General features: G+C 37.5%; 19 non-coding genes across 19 annotated transcripts; 18 read left to right on the top strand and 1 right to left on the bottom strand.

Moving 5' to 3' along the window:
• Positions 1–674: 674 nt before the first annotated feature.
• Positions 675–745, bottom strand: Trnag-gcc (transfer RNA glycine (anticodon GCC)). The gene has a single exon. It is a non-coding gene; the product is annotated as a tRNA-Gly (tRNA).
• A 625-nt stretch (positions 746–1,370) lies between these two features.
• Trnae-uuc (transfer RNA glutamic acid (anticodon UUC)) lies at positions 1,371–1,442 on the top strand. Its single transcript has one exon. It is a non-coding gene; the product is annotated as a tRNA-Glu (tRNA).
• A 1,033-nt stretch (positions 1,443–2,475) lies between these two features.
• On the top strand, positions 2,476–2,547 carry Trnae-uuc (transfer RNA glutamic acid (anticodon UUC)). The gene has a single exon. It is a non-coding gene; the product is annotated as a tRNA-Glu (tRNA).
• A 1,030-nt stretch (positions 2,548–3,577) lies between these two features.
• On the top strand, positions 3,578–3,649 carry Trnae-uuc (transfer RNA glutamic acid (anticodon UUC)). Its single transcript has one exon. It is a non-coding gene; the product is annotated as a tRNA-Glu (tRNA).
• A 1,029-nt stretch (positions 3,650–4,678) lies between these two features.
• Positions 4,679–4,750, top strand: Trnae-uuc (transfer RNA glutamic acid (anticodon UUC)). The gene has a single exon. It is a non-coding gene; the product is annotated as a tRNA-Glu (tRNA).
• A 1,029-nt stretch (positions 4,751–5,779) lies between these two features.
• Positions 5,780–5,851, top strand: Trnae-uuc (transfer RNA glutamic acid (anticodon UUC)). The gene has a single exon. It is a non-coding gene; the product is annotated as a tRNA-Glu (tRNA).
• A 1,029-nt stretch (positions 5,852–6,880) lies between these two features.
• Positions 6,881–6,952, top strand: Trnae-uuc (transfer RNA glutamic acid (anticodon UUC)). The gene has a single exon. It is a non-coding gene; the product is annotated as a tRNA-Glu (tRNA).
• A 1,029-nt stretch (positions 6,953–7,981) lies between these two features.
• Trnae-uuc (transfer RNA glutamic acid (anticodon UUC)) lies at positions 7,982–8,053 on the top strand. Its single transcript has one exon. It is a non-coding gene; the product is annotated as a tRNA-Glu (tRNA).
• A 1,029-nt stretch (positions 8,054–9,082) lies between these two features.
• On the top strand, positions 9,083–9,154 carry Trnae-uuc (transfer RNA glutamic acid (anticodon UUC)). Its single transcript has one exon. It is a non-coding gene; the product is annotated as a tRNA-Glu (tRNA).
• A 1,033-nt stretch (positions 9,155–10,187) lies between these two features.
• Trnae-uuc (transfer RNA glutamic acid (anticodon UUC)) lies at positions 10,188–10,259 on the top strand. Its single transcript has one exon. It is a non-coding gene; the product is annotated as a tRNA-Glu (tRNA).
• Positions 10,260–11,292: 1,033 nt separating this feature from the next.
• On the top strand, positions 11,293–11,364 carry Trnae-uuc (transfer RNA glutamic acid (anticodon UUC)). The gene has a single exon. It is a non-coding gene; the product is annotated as a tRNA-Glu (tRNA).
• A 1,029-nt stretch (positions 11,365–12,393) lies between these two features.
• On the top strand, positions 12,394–12,465 carry Trnae-uuc (transfer RNA glutamic acid (anticodon UUC)). Its single transcript has one exon. It is a non-coding gene; the product is annotated as a tRNA-Glu (tRNA).
• Positions 12,466–13,494: 1,029 nt separating this feature from the next.
• On the top strand, positions 13,495–13,566 carry Trnae-uuc (transfer RNA glutamic acid (anticodon UUC)). Its single transcript has one exon. It is a non-coding gene; the product is annotated as a tRNA-Glu (tRNA).
• A 1,033-nt stretch (positions 13,567–14,599) lies between these two features.
• Positions 14,600–14,671, top strand: Trnae-uuc (transfer RNA glutamic acid (anticodon UUC)). The gene has a single exon. It is a non-coding gene; the product is annotated as a tRNA-Glu (tRNA).
• Positions 14,672–15,704: 1,033 nt separating this feature from the next.
• Trnae-uuc (transfer RNA glutamic acid (anticodon UUC)) lies at positions 15,705–15,776 on the top strand. Its single transcript has one exon. It is a non-coding gene; the product is annotated as a tRNA-Glu (tRNA).
• Positions 15,777–16,809: 1,033 nt separating this feature from the next.
• On the top strand, positions 16,810–16,881 carry Trnae-uuc (transfer RNA glutamic acid (anticodon UUC)). Its single transcript has one exon. It is a non-coding gene; the product is annotated as a tRNA-Glu (tRNA).
• A 1,033-nt stretch (positions 16,882–17,914) lies between these two features.
• Trnae-uuc (transfer RNA glutamic acid (anticodon UUC)) lies at positions 17,915–17,986 on the top strand. The gene has a single exon. It is a non-coding gene; the product is annotated as a tRNA-Glu (tRNA).
• Positions 17,987–19,019: 1,033 nt separating this feature from the next.
• On the top strand, positions 19,020–19,091 carry Trnae-uuc (transfer RNA glutamic acid (anticodon UUC)). The gene has a single exon. It is a non-coding gene; the product is annotated as a tRNA-Glu (tRNA).
• Positions 19,092–20,120: 1,029 nt separating this feature from the next.
• Trnae-uuc (transfer RNA glutamic acid (anticodon UUC)) lies at positions 20,121–20,192 on the top strand. The gene has a single exon. It is a non-coding gene; the product is annotated as a tRNA-Glu (tRNA).
• Positions 20,193–21,182: the final 990 nt, after the last annotated feature.

Below are 21,182 nucleotides of genomic sequence, written 5' to 3'. Positions count from 1 at the left end.
GTAGACTTGATATATTTGGCGGAAATTTAACCACAACATACCTAGTTCCGTCGGTCACACTCGTACCATCATACATGTGTTGTTTTATCGGGGATTTTAATTCAACATTATATGCTTCCAACTTATCCCTAATCACATCATCAGAGATAAAGACCGGCAAGTGCATAAAGCTTACAACTCTATCTTTGGAATATATCGCTTTGCAATTATATCTCGTTGAACCAATTACAAAAGGACCATTACTGAGTTCATCAGCCGCGTCACCATTTGCTACAGTTATTTCATATAAGTTACCACTTCTGGGTACCACAGCTAACACATTTCCTTCTCCACACAAAACCTCAGCTTCTTCTATAATACTATTAGCACCAACCTTCTTGTTGTCTGCAACATCGACAATTAATGTCAGTTCTTTTAAAAGACGGCCTCCCCTCTCACCAGACATGGCGAAGGGGAAGTCTAAAGTCACTCAAAATTCAAAAATAACAATCAAAAGTTCAGAATATACCTGACTTGGAACAGCAACTTCAACAATAGCAGGCCACCAAAACTTGATGGCCTGCGGGTACACTAAATATCTTCTGGATTACACTCTCTGATGAAAACACGTCAGCACATCATGGAAGTCAAACCGGAAGTCCCTTTAGAAAGTGACAAAGATAAGAAAAAAGAAATGCATCGGCCGGGAATCGAACCCGGGCCGCCCGCGTGGCAGGCGAGCATTCTACCACTGAACCACCGATGCTTATAACACAGTATGTCTAACTAGATCATATAAGGACAGTACATGATTACCACGTGTTACATGGTATGTATGATAGATGGCATGTTTATTATTCAACATTGTCGGTACAACGTGTAGAAACACGAAAAACATGTCTGACAAGAGACAAACGATGTGCATTTGGTACTTACTCAATTGCCAATCTGCGACATAATCTCGTGATTCAAATGCTATGCTTAGTGTATATGCCGTCGGTTTCGCGTCAGTAATCAGTTAATTGAAACCGCTTCACAATGGAAATCTAGATGTAAAAAGGGGGAGTGGTTGACTAATCCATTTCGGTAAATGAACATTAATTACGGCCACTGTAATAAAGTATTTAGTGTTGGCGATTTTGCCGACAAACTACCTGCATGTACATTACCATTGCATTATTTCTATATTTTTTTAAGATCGAACGAAATACACTTTCAGAACATTACTGCTATATGTTTGTGTAAGAAAGGTAGACAGGGTTAGCTTTGAAAAGATTTACTTTGATGCAGACTCACACCTATCATATGTTGACACAAACATGGTTTAAGCACAGTGATCAAACAGTCGATACCTGCTTATATGTAGCTTAAATTAAGCTTGTTATAGTAAGTCCGATGTGGTCTAGTGGTTAGGATTTCTGGTTTTCACCCAGACGGCCCGGGTTCGATTCCCGGCATCGGAGCTTTAGTTTTTGATCATCTTTATCACATTACTGTTGTTGTATTATTTTCATGTCATGAGGAAAGAAAAAGTTACAGATGAGAAGTGTATTTAGTTTAGACTTTTCCGACTTTCAACTGACATGATAGGAAATAGTTACATCATTTGATATTCCTACATTTGTAAAAGGAAATTTTCAAAAAGACTGTAGTAGTTGTTTGAATGTTGTAACCTATCCCCACAATTAATTTCAAACAACTGTCCATTATTGTTAAGTATTGAAACTATAAAACTGTGCTATCCTCACTCTACATTGCCAGTTGGTACTTTAGAAAGTGACAAAGATAAGAAAAAAGAAATGCATCGGCCGGGAATCGAACCCGGGCCGCCCGCGTGGCAGGCGAGCATTCTACCACTGAACCACCGATGCTTATAACACAGTATGTCTAACTAGATCATATAAGGACAGTACATGATTACCACGTGTTACATGGTATGTATGATAGATGGCATGTTTATTATTCAACATTGTCGGTACAACGTGTAGAAACACGAAAAACATGTCTGACAAGAGACAAACGATGTGCATTTGGTACTTACTCAATTGCCAATCTGCGACATAATCTCGTGATTCAAATGCTATGCTTAGTGTATATGCCGTCGGTTTCGCGTCAGTAATCAGTTAATTGAAACCGCTTCACAATGGAAATCTAGATGTAAAAAGGGGGAGTGGTTGACTAATCCATTTCGGTAAATGAACATTAATTACGGCCACTGTAATAAAGTATTTAGTGTTGGCGATTTTGCCGACAAACTACCTGCATGTACATTACCATTGCATTATTTCTTTATTTTTTTAAGATCGAACGAAATACACTTTCAGAACATTACTGCTATATGTTTGTGTAAGAAAGGTAGACAGGGTTAGCATTGAAAAGATTTACTTTGATGCAGACTCACACCTATCATATGTTGACACAAACATGGTTTAAGCACAGTGATCAAACAGTCGATACCTGCTTATATGTAGCTTAAATTAAGCTTGTTATAGTAAGTCCGATGTGGTCTAGTGGTTAGGATTTCTGGTTTTCACCCAGACGGCCCGGGTTCGATTCCCGGCATCGGAGCTTTAGTTTTTGATCATCTTTATCACATTACTGTTGTTGTAATACATGTCATGAGGAAAGAAAAAGTTACAGATGAGAAGTGTATTTAGTTTAGACTTTTCTGACTTTCAACTGACATGATAGGAAATAGTTACATCATTTGATATTCCTACATTTGTAAAAGGAAATTTTCAAAAAGACTGTAGTAGTTGTTTGAATGTTGTAACCTATCCCCACAATTAATTTCAAACAACTGTCCATTATTGTTAAGTATTGAAACTATAAAACTGTGCTATCCTCACTCTACATTGCCAGTTGGTACTTTAGAAAGTGACAAAGATAAGAAAAAAGAAATGCATCGGCCGGGAATCGAACCCGGGCCGCCCGCGTGGCAGGCGAGCATTCTACCACTGAACCACCGATGCTTATAACACAGTATGTCTAACTAGATCATATAAGGACAGTACATGATTACCACGTGTTACATGGTATGTATGATAGATGGCATGTTTATTATTCAACATTGTCGGTACAACGTGTAGAAACACGAAAAACATGTCTGACAAGAGACAAACGATGTGCATTTGGTACTTACTCAATTGCCAATCTGCGACATAATCTCGTGATTCAAATGCTATGCTTAGTGTATATGCCGTCGGTTTCGCGTCAGTAATCAGTTAATTGAAACCGCTTCACAATGGAAATCTAGATGTAAAAAGGGGGAGTGGTTGACTAATCCATTTCGGTAAATGAACATTAATTACGGCCACTGTAATAAAGTATTTAGTGTTGGCGATTTTGCCGACAAACTACCTGCATGTACATTACCATTGCATTATTTCTTTATTTTTTTTAAGATCGAACGAAATACACTTTCAGAACATTACTGCTATATGTTTGTGTAAGAAAGGTAGACAGGGTAAGCTTTGAAAAGATTTACTTTGATGCAGACTCACACCTATCATATGTTGACACAAACATGGTTTAAGCACAGTGATCAAACAGTCGATACCTGCTTATATGTAGCTTAAATTAAGCTTGTTATAGTAAGTCCGATGTGGTCTAGTGGTTAGGATTTCTGGTTTTCACCCAGACGGCCCGGGTTCGATTCCCGGCATCGGAGCTTTAGTTTTTGATCATCTTTATCACATTACTGTTGTTGTAATACATGTCATGAGGAAAGAAAAAGTTACAGATGAGAAGTGTATTTAGTTTAGACTTTTCCGACTTTCAACTGACATGATAGGAAATAGTTACATCATTTGATATTCCTACATTTGTAAAAGGAAATTTTCAAAAAGACTGTAGTAGTTGTTTGAATGTTGTAACCTATCCCCACAATTAATTTCAAACAACTGTCCATTATTGTTAAGTATTGAAACTATAAAACTGTGCTATCCTCACTCTACATTGCCAGTTGGTACTTTAGAAAGTGACAAAGATAAGAAAAAAGAAATGCATCGGCCGGGAATCGAACCCGGGCCGCCCGCGTGGCAGGCGAGCATTCTACCACTGAACCACCGATGCTTATAACACAGTATGTCTAACTAGATCATATAAGGACAGTACATGATTACCACGTGTTACATGGTATGTATGATAGATGGCATGTTTATTATTCAACATTGTCGGTACAACGTGTAGAAACACGAAAAACATGTCTGACAAGAGACAAACGATGTGCATTTGGTACTTACTCAATTGCCAATCTGCGACATAATCTCGTGATTCAAATGCTATGCTTAGTGTATATGCCGTCGGTTTCGCGTCAGTAATCAGTTAATTGAAACCGCTTCACAATGGAAATCTAGATGTAAAAAGGGGGAGTGGTTGACTAATCCATTTCGGTAAATGAACATTAATTACGGCCACTGTAATAAAGTATTTAGTGTTGGCGATTTTGCCGACAAACTACCTGCATGTACATTACCATTGCATTATTTCTATATTTTTTTAAGATCGAACGAAATACACTTTCAGAACATTACTGCTATATGTTTGTGTAAGAAAGGTAGACAGGGTTAGCTTTGAAAAGATTTACTTTGATGCAGACTCACACCTATCATATGTTGACACAAACATGGTTTAAGCACAGTGATCAAACAGTCGATACCTGCTTATATGTAGCTTAAATTAAGCTTGTTATAGTAAGTCCGATGTGGTCTAGTGGTTAGGATTTCTGGTTTTCACCCAGACGGCCCGGGTTCGATTCCCGGCATCGGAGCTTTAGTTTTTGATCATCTTTATCACATTACTGTTGTTGTAATACATGTCATGAGGAAAGAAAAAGTTACAGATGAGAAGTGTATTTAGTTTAGACTTTTCCGACTTTCAACTGACATGATAGGAAATAGTTACATCATTTGATATTCCTACATTTGTAAAAGGAAATTTTCAAAAAGACTGTAGTAGTTGTTTGAATGTTGTAACCTATCCCCACAATTAATTTCAAACAACTGTCCATTATTGTTAAGTATTGAAACTATAAAACTGTGCTATCCTCACTCTACATTGCCAGTTGGTACTTTAGAAAGTGACAAAGATAAGAAAAAAGAAATGCATCGGCCGGGAATCGAACCCGGGCCGCCCGCGTGGCAGGCGAGCATTCTACCACTGAACCACCGATGCTTATAACACAGTATGTCTAACTAGATCATATAAGGACAGTACATGATTACCACGTGTTACATGGTATGTATGATAGATGGCATGTTTATTATTCAACATTGTCGGTACAACGTGTAGAAACACGAAAAACATGTCTGACAAGAGACAAACGATGTGCATTTGGTACTTACTCAATTGCCAATCTGCGACATAATCTCGTGATTCAAATGCTATGCTTAGTGTATATGCCGTCGGTTTCGCGTCAGTAATCAGTTAATTGAAACCGCTTCACAATGGAAATCTAGATGTAAAAAGGGGGAGTGGTTGACTAATCCATTTCGGTAAATGAACATTAATAACGGCCACTGTAATAAAGTATTTAGTGTTGGCGATTTTGCCGACAAACTACCTGCATGTACATTACCATTGCATTATTTCTATATTTTTTTAAGATCGAACGAAATACACTTTCAGAACATTACTGCTATATGTTTGTGTAAGAAAGGTAGACAGGGTTAGCTTTGAAAAGATTTACTTTGATGCAGACTCACACCTATCATATGTTGACACAAACATGGTTTAAGCACAGTGATCAAACAGTCGATACCTGCTTATATGTAGCTTAAATTAAGCTTGTTATAGTAAGTCCGATGTGGTCTAGTGGTTAGGATTTCTGGTTTTCACCCAGACGGCCCGGGTTCGATTCCCGGCATCGGAGCTTTAGTTTTTGATCATCTTTATCACATTACTGTTGTTGTAATACATGTCATGAGGAAAGAAAAAGTTACAGATGAGAAGTGTATTTAGTTTAGACTTTTCCGACTTTCAACTGACATGATAGGAAATAGTTACATCATTTGATATTCCTACATTTGTAAAAGGAAATTTTCAAAAAGACTGTAGTAGTTGTTTGAATGTTGTAACCTATCCCCACAATTAATTTCAAACAACTGTCCATTATTGTTAAGTATTGAAACTATAAAACTGTGCTATCCTCACTCTACATTGCCAGTTGGTACTTTAGAAAGTGACAAAGATAAGAAAAAAGAAATGCATCGGCCGGGAATCGAACCCGGGCCGCCCGCGTGGCAGGCGAGCATTCTACCACTGAACCACCGATGCTTATAACACAGTATGTCTAACTAGATCATATAAGGACAGTACATGATTACCACGTGTTACATGGTATGTATGATAGATGGCATGTTTATTATTCAACATTGTCGGTACAACGTGTAGAAACACGAAAAACATGTCTGACAAGAGACAAACGATGTGCATTTGGTACTTACTCAATTGCCAATCTGCGACATAATCTCGTGATTCAAATGCTATGCTTAGTGTATATGCCGTCGGTTTCGCGTCAGTAATCAGTTAATTGAAACCGCTTCACAATGGAAATCTAGATGTAAAAAGGGGGAGTGGTTGACTAATCCATTTCGGTAAATGAACATTAATTACGGCCACTGTAATAAAGTATTTAGTGTTGGCGATTTTGCCGACAAACTACCTGCATGTACATTACCATTGCATTATTTCTTTATTTTTTTAAGATCGAACGAAATACACTTTCAGAACATTACTGCTATATGTTTGTGTAAGAAAGGTAGACAGGGTTAGCTTTGAAAAGATTTACTTTGATGCAGACTCACACCTATCATATGTTGACACAAACATGGTTTAAGCACAGTGATCAAATAGTCGATACCTGCTTATATGTAGCTTAAATTAAGCTTGTTATAGTAAGTCCGATGTGGTCTAGTGGTTAGGATTTCTGGTTTTCACCCAGACGGCCCGGGTTCGATTCCCGGCATCGGAGCTTTAGTTTTTGATCATCTTTATCACATTACTGTTGTTGTAATACATGTCATGAGGAAAGAAAAAGTTACAGATGAGAAGTGTATTTAGTTTAGACTTTTCCGACTTTCAACTGACATGATAGGAAATAGTTACATCATTTGATATTCCTACATTTGTAAAAGGAAATTTTCAAAAAGACTGTAGTAGTTGTTTGAATGTTGTAACCTATCCCCACAATTAATTTCAAACAACTGTCCATTATTGTTAAGTATTGAAACTATAAAACTGTGCTATCCTCACTCTACATTGCCAGTTGGTACTTTAGAAAGTGACAAAGATAAGAAAAAAGAAATGCATCGGCCGGGAATCGAACCCGGGCCGCCCGCGTGGCAGGCGAGCATTCTACCACTGAACCACCGATGCTTATAACACAGTATGTCTAACTAGATCATATAAGGACAGTACATGATTACCACGTGTTACATGGTATGTATGATAGATGGCATGTTTATTATTCAACATTGTCGGTACAACGTGTAGAAACACGAAAAACATGTCTGACAAGAGACAAACGATGTGCATTTGGTACTTACTCAATTGCCAATCTGCGACATAATCTCGTGATTCAAATGCTATGCTTAGTGTATATGCCGTCGGTTTCGCGTCAGTAATCAGTTAATTGAAACCGCTTCACAATGGAAATCTAGATGTAAAAAGGGGGAGTGGTTGACTAATCCATTTCGGTAAATGAACATTAATTACGGCCACTGTAATAAAGTATTTAGTGTTGGCGATTTTGCCGACAAACTACCTGCATGTACATTACCATTGCATTATTTCTATATTTTTTTAAGATCGAACGAAATACACTTTCAGAACATTACTGCTATATGTTTGTGTAAGAAAGGTAGACAGGGTTAGCTTTGAAAAGATTTACTTTGATGCAGACTCACACCTATCATATGTTGACACAAACATGGTTTAAGCACAGTGATCAAACAGTCGATACCTGCTTATATGTAGCTTAAATTAAGCTTGTTATAGTAAGTCCGATGTGGTCTAGTGGTTAGGATTTCTGGTTTTCACCCAGACGGCCCGGGTTCGATTCCCGGCATCGGAGCTTTAGTTTTTGATCATCTTTATCACATTACTGTTGTTGTAATACATGTCATGAGGAAAGAAAAAGTTACAGATGAGAAGTGTATTTAGTTTAGACTTTTCCGACTTTCAACTGACATGATAGGAAATAGTTACATCATTTGATATTCCTACATTTGTAAAAGGAAATTTTCAAAAAGACTGTAGTAGTTGTTTGAATGTTGTAACCTATCCCCACAATTAATTTCAAACAACTGTCCATTATTGTTAAGTATTGAAACTATAAAACTGTGCTATCCTCACTCTACATTGCCAGTTGGTACTTTAGAAAGTGACAAAGATAAGAAAAAAGAAATGCATCGGCCGGGAATCGAACCCGGGCCGCCCGCGTGGCAGGCGAGCATTCTACCACTGAACCACCGATGCTTATAACACAGTATGTCTAACTAGATCATATAAGGACAGTACATGATTACCACGTGTTACATGGTATGTATGATAGATGGCATGTTTATTATTCAACATTGTCGGTACAACGTGTAGAAACACGAAAAACATGTCTGACAAGAGACAAACGATGTGCATTTGGTACTTACTCAATTGCCAATCTGCGACATAATCTCGTGATTCAAATGCTATGCTTAGTGTATATGCCGTCGGTTTCGCGTCAGTAATCAGTTAATTGAAACCGCTTCACAATGGAAATCTAGATGTAAAAAGGGGGAGTGGTTGACTAATCCATTTCGGTAAATGAACATTAATTACGGCCACTGTAATAAAGTATTTAGTGTTGGCGATTTTGCCGACAAACTACCTGCATGTACATTACCATTGCATTATTTCTATATTTTTTTAAGATCGAACGAAATACACTTTCAGAACATTACTGCTATATGTTTGTGTAAGAAAGGTAGACAGGGTTAGCTTTGAAAAGATTTACTTTGATGCAGACTCACACCTATCATATGTTGACACAAACATGGTTTAAGCACAGTGATCAAACAGTCGATACCTGCTTATATGTAGCTTAAATTAAGCTTGTTATAGTAAGTCCGATGTGGTCTAGTGGTTAGGATTTCTGGTTTTCACCCAGACGGCCCGGGTTCGATTCCCGGCATCGGAGCTTTAGTTTTTGATCATCTTTATCACATTACTGTTGTTGTATTATTTTCATGTCATGAGGAAAGAAAAAGTTACAGATGAGAAGTGTATTTAGTTTAGACTTTTCCGACTTTCAACTGACATGATAGGAAATAGTTACATCATTTGATATTCCTACATTTGTAAAAGGAAATTTTCAAAAAGACTGTAGTAGTTGTTTGAATGTTGTAACCTATCCCCACAATTAATTTCAAACAACTGTCCATTATTGTTAAGTATTGAAACTATAAAACTGTGCTATCCTCACTCTACATTGCCAGTTGGTACTTTAGAAAGTGACAAAGATAAGAAAAAAGAAATGCATCGGCCGGGAATCGAACCCGGGCCGCCCGCGTGGCAGGCGAGCATTCTACCACTGAACCACCGATGCTTATAACACAGTATGTCTAACTAGATCATATAAGGACAGTACATGATTACCACGTGTTACATGGTATGTATGATAGATGGCATGTTTATTATTCAACATTGTCGGTACAACGTGTAGAAACACGAAAAACATGTCTGACAAGAGACAAACGATGTGCATTTGGTACTTACTCAATTGCCAATCTGCGACATAATCTCGTGATTCAAATGCTATGCTTAGTGTATATGCCGTCGGTTTCGCGTCAGTAATCAGTTAATTGAAACCGCTTCACAATGGAAATCTAGATGTAAAAAGGGGGAGTGGTTGACTAATCCATTTCGGTAAATGAACATTAATTACGGCCACTGTAATAAAGTATTTAGTGTTGGCGATTTTGCCGACAAACTACCTGCATGTACATTACCATTGCATTATTTCTATATTTTTTTAAGATCGAACGAAATACACTTTCAGAACATTACTGCTATATGTTTGTGTAAGAAAGGTAGACAGGGTTAGCTTTGAAAAGATTTACTTTGATGCAGACTCACACCTATCATATGTTGACACAAACATGGTTTAAGCACAGTGATCAAACAGTCGATACCTGCTTATATGTAGCTTAAATTAAGCTTGTTATAGTAAGTCCGATGTGGTCTAGTGGTTAGGATTTCTGGTTTTCACCCAGACGGCCCGGGTTCGATTCCCGGCATCGGAGCTTTAGTTTTTGATCATCTTTATCACATTACTGTTGTTGTATTATTTTCATGTCATGAGGAAAGAAAAAGTTACAGATGAGAAGTGTATTTAGTTTAGACTTTTCCGACTTTCAACTGACATGATAGGAAATAGTTACATCATTTGATATTCCTACATTTGTAAAAGGAAATTTTCAAAAAGACTGTAGTAGTTGTTTGAATGTTGTAACCTATCCCCACAATTAATTTCAAACAACTGTCCATTATTGTTAAGTATTGAAACTATAAAACTGTGCTATCCTCACTCTACATTGCCAGTTGGTACTTTAGAAAGTGACAAAGATAAGAAAAAAGAAATGCATCGGCCGGGAATCGAACCCGGGCCGCCCGCGTGGCAGGCGAGCATTCTACCACTGAACCACCGATGCTTATAACACAGTATGTCTAACTAGATCATATAAGGACAGTACATGATTACCACGTGTTACATGGTATGTATGATAGATGGCATGTTTATTATTCAACATTGTCGGTACAACGTGTAGAAACACGAAAAACATGTCTGACAAGAGACAAACGATGTGCATTTGGTACTTACTCAATTGCCAATCTGCGACATAATCTCGTGATTCAAATGCTATGCTTAGTGTATATGCCGTCGGTTTCGCGTCAGTAATCAGTTAATTGAAACCGCTTCACAATGGAAATCTAGATGTAAAAAGGGGGAGTGGTTGACTAATCCATTTCGGTAAATGAACATTAATTACGGCCACTGTAATAAAGTATTTAGTGTTGGCGATTTTGCCGACAAACTACCTGCATGTACATTACCATTGCATTATTTCTATATTTTTTTAAGATCGAACGAAATACACTTTCAGAACATTACTGCTATATGTTTGTGTAAGAAAGGTAGACAGGGTTAGCTTTGAAAAGATTTACTTTGATGCAGACTCACACCTATCATATGTTGACACAAACATGGTTTAAGCACAGTGATCAAACAGTCGATACCTGCTTATATGTAGCTTAAATTAAGCTTGTTATAGTAAGTCCGATGTGGTCTAGTGGTTAGGATTTCTGGTTTTCACCCAGACGGCCCGGGTTCGATTCCCGGCATCGGAGCTTTAGTTTTTGATCATCTTTATCACATTACTGTTGTTGTAATACATGTCATGAGGAAAGAAAAAGTTACAGATGAGAAGTGTATTTAGTTTAGACTTTTCCGACTTTCAACTGACATGATAGGAAATAGTTACATCATTTGATATTCCTACATTTGTAAAAGGAAATTTTCAAAAAGACTGTAGTAGTTGTTTGAATGTTGTAACCTATCCCCACAATTAATTTCAAACAACTGTCCATTATTGTTAAGTATTGAAACTATAAAACTGTGCTATCCTCACTCTACATTGCCAGTTGGTACTTTAGAAAGTGACAAAGATAAGAAAAAAGAAATGCATCGGCCGGGAATCGAACCCGGGCCGCCCGCGTGGCAGGCGAGCATTCTACCACTGAACCACCGATGCTTATAACACAGTATGTCTAACTAGATCATATAAGGACAGTACATGATTACCACGTGTTACATGGTATGTATGATAGATGGCATGTTTATTATTCAACATTGTCGGTACAACGTGTAGAAACACGAAAAACATGTCTGACAAGAGACAAACGATGTGCATTTGGTACTTACTCAATTGCCAATCTGCGACATAATCTCGTGATTCAAATGCTATGCTTAGTGTATATGCCGTCGGTTTCGCGTCAGTAATCAGTTAATTGAAACCGCTTCACAATGGAAATCTAGATGTAAAAAGGGGGAGTGGTTGACTAATCCATTTCGGTAAATGAACATTAATTACGGCCACTGTAATAAAGTATTTAGTGTTGGCGATTTTGCCGACAAACTACCTGCATGTACATTACCATTGCATTATTTCTATATTTTTTTAAGATCGAACGAAATACACTTTCAGAACATTACTGCTATATGTTTGTGTAAGAAAGGTAGACAGGGTTAGCTTTGAAAAGATTTACTTTGATGCAGACTCACACCTATCATATGTTGACACAAACATGGTTTAAGCACAGTGATCAAACAGTCGATACCTGCTTATATGTAGCTTAAATTAAGCTTGTTATAGTAAGTCCGATGTGGTCTAGTGGTTAGGATTTCTGGTTTTCACCCAGACGGCCCGGGTTCGATTCCCGGCATCGGAGCTTTAGTTTTTGATCATCTTTATCACATTACTGTTGTTGTAATACATGTCATGAGGAAAGAAAAAGTTACAGATGAGAAGTGTATTTAGTTTAGACTTTTCCGACTTTCAACTGACATGATAGGAAATAGTTACATCATTTGATATTCCTACATTTGTAAAAGGAAATTTTCAAAAAGACTGTAGTAGTTGTTTGAATGTTGTAACCTATCCCCACAATTAATTTCAAACAACTGTCCATTATTGTTAAGTATTGAAACTATAAAACTGTGCTATCCTCACTCTACATTGCCAGTTGGTACTTTAGAAAGTGACAAAGATAAGAAAAAAGAAATGCATCGGCCGGGAATCGAACCCGGGCCGCCCGCGTGGCAGGCGAGCATTCTACCACTGAACCACCGATGCTTATAACACAGTATGTCTAACTAGATCATATAAGGACAGTACATGATTACCACGTGTTACATGGTATGTATGATAGATGGCATGTTTATTATTCAACATTGTCGGTACAACGTGTAGAAACACGAAAAACATGTCTGACAAGAGACAAACGATGTGCATTTGGTACTTACTCAATTGCCAATCTGCGACATAATCTCGTGATTCAAATGCTATGCTTAGTGTATATGCCGTCGGTTTCGCGTCAGTAATCAGTTAATTGAAACCGCTTCACAATGGAAATCTAGATGTAAAAAGGGGGAGTGGTTGACTAATCCATTTCGGTTAATGAACATTAATTACGGCCACTGTAATAAAGTATTTAGTGTTGGCGATTTTGCCGACAAACTACCTGCATGTACATTACCATTGCATTATTTCTATATTTTTTTAAGATCGAACGAAATACACTTTCAGAACATTACTGCTATATGTTTGTGTAAGAAAGGTAGACAGGGTTAGCTTTGAAAAGATTTACTTTGATGCAGACTCACACCTATCATATGTTGACACAAACATGGTTTAAGCACAGTGATCAAACAGTCGATACCTGCTTATATGTAGCTTAAATTAAGCTTGTTATAGTAAGTCCGATGTGGTCTAGTGGTTAGGATTTCTGGTTTTCACCCAGACGGCCCGGGTTCGATTCCCGGCATCGGAGCTTTAGTTTTTGATCATCTTTATCACATTACTGTTGTTGTATTATTTTCATGTCATGAGGAAAGAAAAAGTTACAGATGAGAAGTGTATTTAGTTTAGACTTTTCCGACTTTCAACTGACATGATAGGAAATAGTTACATCATTTGATATTCCTACATTTGTAAAAGGAAATTTTCAAAAAGACTGTAGTAGTTGTTTGAATGTTGTAACCTATCCCCACAATTAATTTCAAACAACTGTCCATTATTGTTAAGTATTGAAACTATAAAACTGTGCTATCCTCACTCTACATTGCCAGTTGGTACTTTAGAAAGTGACAAAGATAAGAAAAAAGAAATGCATCGGCCGGGAATCGAACCCGGGCCGCCCGCGTGGCAGGCGAGCATTCTACCACTGAACCACCGATGCTTATAACACAGTATGTCTAACTAGATCATATAAGGACAGTACATGATTACCACGTGTTACATGGTATGTATGATAGATGGCATGTTTATTATTCAACATTGTCGGTACAACGTGTAGAAACACGAAAAACATGTCTGACAAGAGACAAACGATGTGCATTTGGTACTTACTCAATTGCCAATCTGCGACATAATCTCGTGATTCAAATGCTATGCTTAGTGTATATGCCGTCGGTTTCGCGTCAGTAATCAGTTAATTGAAACCGCTTCACAATGGAAATCTAGATGTAAAAAGGGGGAGTGGTTGACTAATCCATTTCGGTAAATGAACATTAATTACGGCCACTGTAATAAAGTATTTAGTGTTGGCGATTTTGCCGACAAACTACCTGCATGTACATTACCATTGCATTATTTCTATATTTTTTTAAGATCGAACGAAATACACTTTCAGAACATTACTGCTATATGTTTGTGTAAGAAAGGTAGACAGGGTTAGCTTTGAAAAGATTTACTTTGATGCAGACTCACACCTATCATATGTTGACACAAACATGGTTTAAGCACAGTGATCAAACAGTCGATACCTGCTTATATGTAGCTTAAATTAAGCTTGTTATAGTAAGTCCGATGTGGTCTAGTGGTTAGGATTTCTGGTTTTCACCCAGACGGCCCGGGTTCGATTCCCGGCATCGGAGCTTTAGTTTTTGATCATCTTTATCACATTACTGTTGTTGTATTATTTTCATGTCATGAGGAAAGAAAAAGTTACAGATGAGAAGTGTATTTAGTTTAGACTTTTCCGACTTTCAACTGACATGATAGGAAATAGTTACATCATTTGATATTCCTACATTTGTAAAAGGAAATTTTCAAAAAGACTGTAGTAGTTGTTTGAATGTTGTAACCTATCCCCACAATTAATTTCAAACAACTGTCCATTATTGTTAAGTATTGAAACTATAAAACTGTGCTATCCTCACTCTACATTGCCAGTTGGTACTTTAGAAAGTGACAAAGATAAGAAAAAAGAAATGCATCGGCCGGGAATCGAACCCGGGCCGCCCGCGTGGCAGGCGAGCATTCTACCACTGAACCACCGATGCTTATAACACAGTATGTCTAACTAGATCATATAAGGACAGTACATGATTACCACGTGTTACATGGTATGTATGATAGATGGCATGTTTATTATTCAACATTGTCGGTACAACGTGTAGAAACACGAAAAACATGTCTGACAAGAGACAAACGATGTGCATTTGGTACTTACTCAATTGCCAATCTGCGACATAATCTCGTGATTCAAATGCTATGCTTAGTGTATATGCCGTCGGTTTCGCGTCAGTAATCAGTTAATTGAAACCGCTTCACAATGGAAATCTAGATGTAAAAAGGGGGAGTGGTTGACTAATCCATTTCGGTAAATGAACATTAATTACGGCCACTGTAATAAAGTATTTAGTGTTGGCGATTTTGCCGACAAACTACCTGCATGTACATTACCATTGCATTATTTCTATATTTTTTTAAGATCGAACGAAATACACTTTCAGAACATTACTGCTATATGTTTGTGTAAGAAAGGTAGACAGGGTTAGCTTTGAAAAGATTTACTTTGATGCAGACTCACACCTATCATATGTTGACACAAACATGGTTTAAGCACAGTGATCAAACAGTCGATACCTGCTTATATGTAGCTTAAATTAAGCTTGTTATAGTAAGTCCGATGTGGTCTAGTGGTTAGGATTTCTGGTTTTCACCCAGACGGCCCGGGTTCGATTCCCGGCATCGGAGCTTTAGTTTTTGATCATCTTTATCACATTACTGTTGTTGTATTATTTTCATGTCATGAGGAAAGAAAAAGTTACAGATGAGAAGTGTATTTAGTTTAGACTTTTCCGACTTTCAACTGACATGATAGGAAATAGTTACATCATTTGATATTCCTACATTTGTAAAAGGAAATTTTCAAAAAGACTGTAGTAGTTGTTTGAATGTTGTAACCTATCCCCACAATTAATTTCAAACAACTGTCCATTATTGTTAAGTATTGAAACTATAAAACTGTGCTATCCTCACTCTACATTGCCAGTTGGTACTTTAGAAAGTGACAAAGATAAGAAAAAAGAAATGCATCGGCCGGGAATCGAACCCGGGCCGCCCGCGTGGCAGGCGAGCATTCTACCACTGAACCACCGATGCTTATAACACAGTATGTCTAACTAGATCATATAAGGACAGTACATGATTACCACGTGTTACATGGTATGTATGATAGATGGCATGTTTATTATTCAACATTGTCGGTACAACGTGTAGAAACACGAAAAACATGTCTGACAAGAGACAAACGATGTGCATTTGGTACTTACTCAATTGCCAATCTGCGACATAATCTCGTGATTCAAATGCTATGCTTAGTGTATATGCCGTCGGTTTCGCGTCAGTAATCAGTTAATTGAAACCGCTTCACAATGGAAATCTAGATGTAAAAAGGGGGAGTGGTTGACTAATCCATTTCGGTAAATGAACATTAATTACGGCCACTGTAATAAAGTATTTAGTGTTGGCGATTTTGCCGACAAACTACCTGCATGTACATTACCATTGCATTATTTCTATATTTTTTTAAGATCGAACGAAATACACTTTCAGAACATTACTGCTATATGTTTGTGTAAGAAAGGTAGACAGGGTTAGCTTTGAAAAGATTTACTTTGATGCAGACTCACACCTATCATATGTTGACACAAACATGGTTTAAGCACAGTGATCAAACAGTCGATACCTGCTTATATGTAGCTTAAATTAAGCTTGTTATAGTAAGTCCGATGTGGTCTAGTGGTTAGGATTTCTGGTTTTCACCCAGACGGCCCGGGTTCGATTCCCGGCATCGGAGCTTTAGTTTTTGATCATCTTTATCACATTACTGTTGTTGTATTATTTTCATGTCATGAGGAAAGAAAAAGTTACAGATGAGAAGTGTATTTAGTTTAGACTTTTCCGACTTTCAACTGACATGATAGGAAATAGTTACATCATTTGATATTCCTACATTTGTAAAAGGAAATTTTCAAAAAGACTGTAGTAGTTGTTTGAATGTTGTAACCTATCCCCACAATTAATTTCAAACAACTGTCCATTATTGTTAAGTATTGAAACTATAAAACTGTGCTATCCTCACTCTACATTGCCAGTTGGTACTTTAGAAAGTGACAAAGATAAGAAAAAAGAAATGCATCGGCCGGGAATCGAACCCGGGCCGCCCGCGTGGCAGGCGAGCATTCTACCACTGAACCACCGATGCTTATAACACAGTATGTCTAACTAGATCATATAAGGACAGTACATGATTACCACGTGTTACATGGTATGTATGATAGATGGCATGTTTATTATTCAACATTGTCGGTACAACGTGTAGAAACACGAAAAACATGTCTGACAAGAGACAAACGATGTGCATTTGGTACTTACTCAATTGCCAATCTGCGACATAATCTCGTGATTCAAATGCTATGCTTAGTGTATATGCCGTCGGTTTCGCGTCAGTAATCAGTTAATTGAAACCGCTTCACAATGGAAATCTAGATGTAAAAAGGGGGAGTGGTTGACTAATCCATTTCGGTAAATGAACATTAATTACGGCCACTGTAATAAAGTATTTAGTGTTGGCGATTTTGCCGACAAACTACCTGCATGTACATTACCATTGCATTATTTCTATATTTTTTTAAGATCGAACGAAATACACTTTCAGAACATTACTGCTATATGTTTGTGTAAGAAAGGTAGACAGGGTTAGCTTTGAAAAGATTTACTTTGATGCAGACTCACACCTATCATATGTTGACACAAACATGGTTTAAGCACAGTGATCAAACAGTCGATACCTGCTTATATGTAGCTTAAATTAAGCTTGTTATAGTAAGTCCGATGTGGTCTAGTGGTTAGGATTTCTGGTTTTCACCCAGACGGCCCGGGTTCGATTCCCGGCATCGGAGCTTTAGTTTTTGATCATCTTTATCACATTACTGTTGTTGTATTATTTTCATGTCATGAGGAAAGAAAAAGTTACAGATGAGAAGTGTATTTAGTTTAGACTTTTCCGACTTTCAACTGACATGATAGGAAATAGTTACATCATTTGATATTCCTACATTTGTAAAAGGAAATTTTCAAAAAGACTGTAGTAGTTGTTTGAATGTTGTAACCTATCCCCACAATTAATTTCAAACAACTGTCCATTATTGTTAAGTATTGAAACTATAAAACTGTGCTATCCTCACTCTACATTGCCAGTTGGTACTTTAGAAAGTGACAAAGATAAGAAAAAAGAAATGCATCGGCCGGGAATCGAACCCGGGCCGCCCGCGTGGCAGGCGAGCATTCTACCACTGAACCACCGATGCTTATAACACAGTATGTCTAACTAGATCATATAAGGACAGTACATGATTACCACGTGTTACATGGTATGTATGATAGATGGCATGTTTATTATTCAACATTGTCGGTACAACGTGTAGAAACACGAAAAACATGTCTGACAAGAGACAAACGATGTGCATTTGGTACTTACTCAATTGCCAATCTGCGACATAATCTCGTGATTCAAATGCTATGCTTAGTGTATATGCCGTCGGTTTCGCGTCAGTAATCAGTTAATTGAAACCGCTTCACAATGGAAATCTAGATGTAAAAAGGGGGAGTGGTTGACTAATCCATTTCGGTAAATGAACATTAATTACGGCCACTGTAATAAAGTATTTAGTGTTGGCGATTTTGCCGACAAACTACCTGCATGTACATTACCATTGCATTATTTCTATATTTTTTTAAGATCGAACGAAATACACTTTCAGAACATTACTGCTATATGTTTGTGTAAGAAAGGTAGACAGGGTTAGCTTTGAAAAGATTTACTTTGATGCAGACTCACACCTATCATATGTTGACACAAACATGGTTTAAGCACAGTGATCAAACAGTCGATACCTGCTTATATGTAGCTTAAATTAAGCTTGTTATAGTAAGTCCGATGTGGTCTAGTGGTTAGGATTTCTGGTTTTCACCCAGACGGCCCGGGTTCGATTCCCGGCATCGGAGCTTTAGTTTTTGATCATCTTTATCACATTACTGTTGTTGTAATACATGTCATGAGGAAAGAAAAAGTTACAGATGAGAAGTGTATTTAGTTTAGACTTTTCCGACTTTCAACTGACATGATAGGAAATAGTTACATCATTTGATATTCCTACATTTGTAAAAGGAAATTTTCAAAAAGACTGTAGTAGTTGTTTGAATGTTGTAACCTATCCCCACAATTAATTTCAAACAACTGTCCATTATTGTTAAGTATTGAAACTATAAAACTGTGCTATCCTCACTCTACATTGCCAGTTGGTACTTTAGAAAGTGACAAAGATAAGAAAAAAGAAATGCATCGGCCGGGAATCGAACCCGGGCCGCCCGCGTGGCAGGCGAGCATTCTACCACTGAACCACCGATGCTTATAACACAGTATGTCTAACTAGATCATATAAGGACAGTACATGATTACCACGTGTTACATGGTATGTATGATAGATGGCATGTTTATTATTCAACATTGTCGGTACAACGTGTAGAAACACGAAAAACATGTCTGACAAGAGACAAACGATGTGCATTTGGTACTTACTCAATTGCCAATCTGCGACATAATCTCGTGATTCAAATGCTATGCTTAGTGTATATGCCGTCGGTTTCGCGTCAGTAATCAGTTAATTGAAACCGCTTCACAATGGAAATCTAGATGTAAAAAGGGGGAGTGGTTGACTAATCCATTTCGGTAAATGAACATTAATTACGGCCACTGTAATAAAGTATTTAGTGTTGGCGATTTTGCCGACAAACTACCTGCATGTACATTACCATTGCATTATTTCTATATTTTTTTAAGATCGAACGAAATACACTTTCAGAACATTACTGCTATATGTTTGTGTAAGAAAGGTAGACAGGGTTAGCTTTGAAAAGATTTACTTTGATGCAGACTCACACCTATCATATGTTGACACAAACATGGTTTAAGCACAGTGATCAAACAGTCGATACCTGCTTATATGTAGCTTAAATTAAGCTTGTTATAGTAAGTCCGATGTGGTCTAGTGGTTAGGATTTCTGGTTTTCACCCAGACGGCCCGGGTTCGATTCCCGGCATCGGAGCTTTAGTTTTTGATCATCTTTATCACATTACTGTTGTTGTAATACATGTCATGAGGAAAGAAAAAGTTACAGATGAGAAGTGTATTTAGTTTAGACTTTTCCGACTTTCAACTGACATGATAGGAAATAGTTACATCATTTGATATTCCTACATTTGTAAAAGGAAATTTTCAAAAAGACTGTAGTAGTTGTTTGAATGTTGTAACCTATCCCCACAATTAATTTCAAACAACTGTCCATTATTGTTAAGTATTGAAACTATAAAACTGTGCTATCCTCACTCTACATTGCCAGTTGGTACTTTAGAAAGTGACAAAGATAAGAAAAAAGAAATGCATCGGCCGGGAATCGAACCCGGGCCGCCCGCGTGGCAGGCGAGCATTCTACCACTGAACCACCGATGCTTATAACACAGTATGTCTAACTAGATCATATAAGGACAGTACATGATTACCACGTGTTACATGGTATGTATGATAGATGGCATGTTTATTATTCAACATTGTCGGTACAACGTGTAGAAACACGAAAAACATGTCTGACAAGAGACAAACGATGTGCATTTGGTACTTACTCAATTGCCAATCTGCGACATAATCTCGTGATTCAAATGCTATGCTTAGTGTATATGCCGTCGGTTTCGCGTCAGTAATCAGTTAATTGAAACCGCTTCACAATGGAAATCTAGATGTAAAAAGGGGGAGTGGTTGACTAATCCATTTCGGTAAATGAACATTAATTACGGCCACTGTAATAAAGTATTTAGTGTTGGCGATTTTGCCGACAAACTACCTGCATGTACATTACCATTGCATTATTTCTATATTTTTTTAAGATCGAACGAAATACACTTTCAGAACATTACTGCTATATGTTTGTGTAAGAAAGGTAGACAGGGTTAGCTTTGAAAAGATTTACTTTGATGCAGACTCACACCTATCATATGTTGACACAAACATGGTTTAAGCACAGTGATCAAACAGTCGATAC

This window comes from Mytilus trossulus, chromosome 5, assembly GCF_036588685.1.
Source record: "Mytilus trossulus isolate FHL-02 chromosome 5, PNRI_Mtr1.1.1.hap1, whole genome shotgun sequence".
In the NCBI taxonomy this organism is placed as follows: domain Eukaryota; kingdom Metazoa; phylum Mollusca; class Bivalvia; order Mytilida; family Mytilidae; genus Mytilus; species Mytilus trossulus.
This window is presented reverse-complemented; position numbering and strand designations above follow the sequence as displayed.